The following is a 5,469-nucleotide window of genomic DNA, read 5'->3' as shown; positions in this document are numbered from 1 at the left end:
GGGGGGGAGACCTTCCCCCCTTGGCTCGGCCGACCCCCTTGGGGCTCCTTGAGCCCCAAGTCAAGGCTCCCCCTCTCCCACCTATATATACGGAGGTTTTAGGGCTGATTTGAGACGACTTTTCCACGGCAGCCCGACCACATACCTCCACGGTTTTTCCTCTAGATCGCGTTTCTACGGAGCTCGGGCGGAGCCCTGCTGAGACAAGATCATCACCAACCTCCGGAGCGCCGTCACGCTGCCGGAGAACACTTCTACCTCTCCGTCTCTCTTGCTGGATCAAGAAGGCCGAGATCATCGTCGAGCTGTACGTGTGCTGAACGCGGAGGTGCCGTCCGTTCGGCACTAGATCATGGGACTGATCGCGGGACGGTTCGCGGGGCGGATCGAGGGACGTGAGGACGTTCCACTACATCAACCGCGTTCACTAACGCTTCTGCTGTACGGTTTACAAGGGTACGTAGATCACTCATCCCCTCTCGTAGATGGACATCACCATGATAGGTCTACGTGCGCGTAGGAAAATTTTTGTTTCCCATGCGACGTTCCCCAACAGAAAGGTTGATGATGACGATGGCGACGATTTCCCCTCTCCGGAGCCCGAAACGGACTCCAGATCTGCCCTCCAGATGAAGAACAGGATGTGGCGGCGCCTCCATATTGCAAAACACGATGAAACCTTCTCTCTGATTTTTTTTTCCAGGAGAAACGGAAGATATAGAGCTGAGTTTGGGGGCGGTGGTGCCACGTGGGCCCCACAAGCCTGCACGGCGCGGCCTAGGGGGGTGGCCGCGGCCTGTGGGCTTGTGACCCACTGGCACGCCCCTCCGGTGGATCTTTGCGCAGGTATTTTTCTTTTAGTCCAGAAAAAATCTCCGTAAATTTTCAGGACATTCCGAGAACTTTTATTTCTACACAAAAACAACACCATGGCAATTCTACTGAAAACAGCGTCAGTCCGGGTTAGTTCCATTCAAATCATGCAAATTAGAGTCGAAAACAAGGGCAAAAGAGTTCTAGAAAAGTAGATACGACAGAGACGTATCACTCAGCAAGCTGCCGTTTTGAAAAGGGCGGAACAAGCCGAAGAGAAACTGGAAGCCGCCGTACAAGAGCTCTCTGGACTGAAAAATCACATCTCCAAGATGATCCGGGCTGTGATTGGTAAGTATCAGTTACTTCCTACTGAAAGTGTATTGTATGTCCTTGCACAACTTATGATCCTGCTTATTATCTATAGGTCCTTGAGCCGCCACCCTGCAGAATGATTGTATTCTAAAGCTGAAGGCGATCTACGCTTTGACGGAGCAGTTGTACAATGGTGTTGTGATGACCATGAAGGCTGTCATGGGGAACATAGAGCCCATAAAATCCATCAAGCATATGCTCGGCTGTTTGTCAACACTGCCACCCCAGATAGAGGAACTGAAGAGGTCAACTGCCCGCAAAGGAGCGCTAACTGCCCTAAGCGGGTGCTTGGCCTATGCTCCAGAACTTAAGCCAAAATAAGTGACTGGGGATTTCTGGAGCAGAAAGACGACGAGTCAGATTTCACCGAAGAGGATTACCACCGATGTGTAAAAGAATTTCGCTTTGCGGTGACTCAACTAGCGCCCGGCCTGGATTTAGGCAATTATCATGCGGCTTATGATGAGCACATCAAATGGGTTACTCCTCCTTCGTATGAAATCACCGTCCTGACTCCTCGGCGCTGTAAGAATCCTTTTGACTTTGATGTCGATCTGTCCACCATCTTGATTGACGAAGACGAGTTCCACGCCTGGACCAATTGCAACTGGAAATTGGGAGACTTACAGATCGAAGATGGAGAAATTTCGAGGCAGGATAACCCGGAGGCGGCTGAAGTCAAACTGACATGAAGATTACCCACAGAGAATACTTTGATCCTTTATGGCCGGGTTATGTTTCCTGGTATGGCCTGCTGAGCCATGTAATAATCTAGGATTTTGAAAACAATAACTTCACCTTGTGATGGCGTTAAAGTCTCACCTTTTATTAATGTGAATCACCTTGCCCCATGCTTTACCATGTTTGACAAGAAAAACATCTTTCCCTGTTTATTAGAGAAAAATAATAAGCCGGCTCAATGAGTCGCGGCGGTTTATGATGGAGTTTTTATGAAACCCTTGGGCTATGCCACAAAGATAGCCATAAAGTTCATCGGCTCTATAAGTTACGACAGGATAGGACGAGTTTGCAAGACTCTAGTGCTACCCAGGAAGGCTTTTGCAACAGCCTGAGTTGTTTAGACCGGCTGATCAGGCACAAGGCAAGCTTCAGTGAACAGGTTCAGTGAACCCATGTTTTGTCTATTTTCCATGTACCGGCTCCCGCTAGCACCCTTCATGTTTCAACCAAGGCAAGTTCAAGGTCCAAAAAGTGGATTGACTCGCCAAGAGTACATGGGACCATAGGGCGAGTCGCTAAACACAGTGCAGTATAACCGTTGTAATGCATTAATTTTTAGCTACCCAAGAGGGTATTCAGCATGAACTCAATGATAAGAAGCCCCCAAGTGACCTATGATTAAGGAAAAGTCGGACATAGGATTGCAGAAGCGTGTACGCTCTTACTTCAAAACGACTTGGGAGCTAGTAGCCCCCAAGTAAGCTGGCTTAATTCTCAAAACCATATAGGGTGTGTCGGCGATGCTAGGTCGACACCTATGGGGATCAACACGATACCCTTGTGATCGCACGGTGGGAAGAACTACGTCCAGAGCAAACCTAACGATCAACACCCAGCAAGCATTTTTACCCAGGTTCGGGCCGCTTACGCGTAAAACCTACGTCATGCTAGTCTGATCGTATTAAGTGTTCTTTTGTTGTTCGTTTACAATGATAGTAATCGTCTTCTGGTCAATTTCCAAAGAGTCTAACCCCTTGTGAATGAGCTAAGGGCCTCCTCTTATAGGCAAAGGGGTCACCTACAGTGCTCAATGGTAGGTTCACGAGATGTTACAGTGAACCTACAGCAGCGCTTATCCATCTACCGCTGTCAGGTGCATTAAATGCACGTCTTGTCCGTGTCAGCTAAGTGCTGGTGAAGACATGTGTCCACGTGTTTCAACACCTGGACGCCCCGCTGGCGCGCGCGGAATGCGCTGGAAATCGGGGGGCGGTGGCACTTTGGCTAGGGCGGTTGCCCTCTGATGTGCTGCCACATCATCCCGGCAAGGGTTCTTGTCGGGGCCTTGGTGCTTCGTCTTGGCAAGGAAGCTTGCCGGGGGCTTCGGCTATCTTCCTGGCGAAGGAGGCTCGTCACGGCCTTGCGCTAGGTGTGGTCATCACGTCCGTTAGATGGACGTGACCTTGGATGTCTTCCCGGCAAGCCTGTCTTGGATACCCTGGGGGCTGAGCCTTGTCCGGATCCTGCCGCGCCCTACCGTCAGGAGCCCTCCGAGCCCGTGCACAAGTCTGGGGCACTAGAGACCCCAGTCTTTAGTGCACTGATAGGAGCCCCCGGGCCTGGGCCACACATGCGCGCGGAGCGCTGTTGGGCCAGGCCCAAAGAGGTGTATGGGCCTTTGCAGCTGGATCTGCTGGCGGTTGCCTTTCCCCATGCCGCGCATCGGATGCTCGTAGTGGGAGGTCGTGCGCGGAGTGGCCTCTCCGCCTCCTGAAACGCCTCTGCCATGCGCGTGGCATGCACAGTCATTGATGGACAAGTGGGAGTTGAGGCCTTAAAAGGCGTAGTAGTGGTTGGGCCCGCCCGTGCATGCATTGGCGCATCAGGGCAGTTCTCTGTTCGCCCATGAGCTCGAACGGTTCGTGGTAGAGGGTGGTGGCTTCTGGAGTAAGGGAGGCTAGCCCCCGCACCCCGTCCTTTAAATTGGGAGGGTTTGTGAGGGGTTTTTCTCACCCAACTTCCTGTTAATCCACCAACTCCTCAATCTTGGTCTTCTGAATCTTCTTCTGTCCTGTTGTGGCGCTTCTCCCTAACCATGGTTAGGGGACGGGGTCGGCCACCGTCTGCTGTGAGGGCAGCGAGGGGATCCCGTTCGTATCATGACACAACTTCTGGGGATGCCGCGACGGAAGGTGGCCCGAACGCCCGTGGTGGAGCAAGGGCGAGGGGTCGAGGTCACCCCGAAGGTCGAGGCCGGGGGGAGGCGGAGCGCTACTCCAACGCCTCCGCTTTCCCGGGGCTTGCTTCTGTGGTGGCCCTCCATGTTGCTTTAGGGGCCCTCCTGTGTGCTTCTCGACTATTGTGAAGGGAGCCCGAGCGATGCCAACTGTCCTACCTCGAGTGATAGCAACGAGGAGCACAGCGGTGGCGGCGAGGTCTGTGTTGGGTTAGGGCCACCGGGTGTCAAACTGGGTGTTGACTCCCCGTAGACCGCACCGCCGTGGCTCGCTCGTGGCTCACCCCCGCCCGGCGGGGGCACCTTGCCGGAGCTGGCGTCGATGCCTCGTGTTTGAGGAGGAGGCACCTCCACCAGCTCTCATATCTCCAGGTCCTGTGCCTCGGCCACCTCACCGGAGCGGTATTGGGCCCCTGGCTCCGGGAGGGGGTGCGCCCGCCGGCTCTAGTTCCTTCATCCCTTCCTGCGTCCCGCCCTCCGCACCTCGGCCGGAAGAGGGCCAGGCGGCGCCCTTCGGGGGCGGCCTCGTTCTTGCTCGCTGTGCGCCGACCCTGGGGGGCCGGCCTTGACCACGCCGTGAGCCCCACCTTTTTCTATTTTTGAAATTCACTCCTCTGCGCAGGTTAATCCTCGTCAAAAGACAAAGTCTTTAGGTTAGGACCACCATGCTTTGTAAGTGAAGCTAAGGGTATCTATTCATATGAATGAAAAAGTTTGTTTTTCCCTTTTTCGATTCTGCTCTTTGTGTAATTCGTTCTTGCATATGTGGGACCTTGCCGGCTACTACCGGCAAGGCTCCTTGCCGTGCTCGTGCAACCATGGAAATCGCCAAGCGCGGCTTCAGACGAAATCGGGTGCTACATAGTGGCTTGCTCTGTTGATTAGGTTCACAACTGTTTGAAGGCACTCTGTGGTCGTTCAGGTCATTTGAATGAGTTCGAAACAAAGACAAGGTGCACCAAACTTTGGGAAGGTCCCAGTACGCGCGAACTCTTCACACCAAGATTTGAAACTTCCGAAGGGAAAAAGCAAAAGATCTATCTACCCCAAATCTAAATCTCAAACTTGAAAACTTATCTGTCCGCGCCGTGGTTTGGCGTCTGAATCTTTCATCGGGGCGTAGGAGTTCTCGGCGAGCAGGAAATCACCGCTCCTCGTGGTCCCTTCTCCAGCAAGGACTTCTTGCCAACCGCATGTGACCGTCGTTAAGTGGAAAAGCTGGCTAGGGTGTAACCCCTTTTTATTTTCTCTTGCTAGGCCGAGCTCGAGGAGCCCCCGAGCACGTCTTTGGGCGACGATGCGACGCTCTCAGGGGCGCAACATTCACACTGGAGTCCGCACCGGGGCTTCGGGACCGCGTGGCA

The sequence above is a fragment of the Hordeum vulgare genome, chromosome 3H, assembly GCF_904849725.1.
Source record: "Hordeum vulgare subsp. vulgare chromosome 3H, MorexV3_pseudomolecules_assembly, whole genome shotgun sequence".
NCBI classification, from domain to species: domain Eukaryota; kingdom Viridiplantae; phylum Streptophyta; class Magnoliopsida; order Poales; family Poaceae; genus Hordeum; species Hordeum vulgare.
Note: the sequence above shows the minus strand (reverse complement) of the source record.